This window comes from Schistocerca americana, chromosome 1, assembly GCF_021461395.2.
Source record: "Schistocerca americana isolate TAMUIC-IGC-003095 chromosome 1, iqSchAmer2.1, whole genome shotgun sequence".
Lineage (NCBI taxonomy): Eukaryota > Metazoa > Arthropoda > Insecta > Orthoptera > Acrididae > Schistocerca > Schistocerca americana.
In genome coordinates this window covers 985,023,840-985,024,677 of record NC_060119.1, presented here as the reverse complement: position 1 = coordinate 985,024,677, position 838 = coordinate 985,023,840, and the positions used below count along the sequence as shown (strand labels likewise).

At 44.6% G+C, this 838-nt stretch overlaps 1 non-coding gene across 1 annotated transcript; it reads left to right on the top strand.

The window, feature by feature from the left end:
* The first annotated feature begins 349 nt into the window (after nucleotides 1-349).
* Nucleotides 350-424, top strand: Trnas-cga. The gene has a single exon. It is a non-coding gene; the product is annotated as a tRNA-Ser (tRNA).
* Nucleotides 425-838: the final 414 nt, after the last annotated feature.

Genomic DNA, 838 nt, shown 5'->3' with positions numbered 1-838 from the left:
TGGCTTAAGCTAAATTACACGACACGTAACGCAGGAGAAATAAGTATTTGTTATAGTATATTGTGAAAGCCAGAGATGTTTTTTAACAATGTACTCTATTACTGTGCAAAATAAGCTCCCCAGACCAAATATTAGTCATCGTCTTAAATAAGGCGCAGTCACATAAAAATAAGTAAGTATACTGAATTCTGGAAACATCCCCAAGGCTGTGGCTAAGCCATGTCTCCGCAATATCCTTTCTTTCAGGAGTGCTAGTTCTGCATGGTTCGCAGGAGAGCTTCTGTAAAGTTTGGAAGGTAGGAGACGAGGTACTGGCAGAAGTAAAGCTGTGAGTACCGGGCGTGAGTCGTGCTTCGATAGCTCAGTTGGTAGAGCACTTGCCCGCGAAAGGCAAAGGTCCCGAGTTCGAGTCTCGGTCGGGCACACAGTTTTAGTCTGCCAGGAAGTTTCAGTAAGTATACTGTTTATTATTTGAAAAGTAATCGCTGTAACTGCTAATAAGTTCATCCCACCGAGAGAAAAGACGGTCAGTTCCTTCATGGAAAAATGTTTGCGGTTGCCAACGAAACTACGATTGTACCAGGCGTGCACCGCTTCTTCCGAAGCAAATCGATGGCCACAAATGTCTTTCTTCAGGCCACCAAAGATACGGAAATCGCTTGGGGAGAAATCGGTATTGTTGAGAAGGAACATAGGGGCTAAGGTTGTTTCCCCTACTTCGCAAGAATTCCGCTAGGAAGCCCTTACGCATCCTCCATACAGTCCTGATCACACTCCATACGATTTCCATACTTTTGGAGCCCTGCAGAAAGACATTTGTGGCCGTCAATTTTCTTCG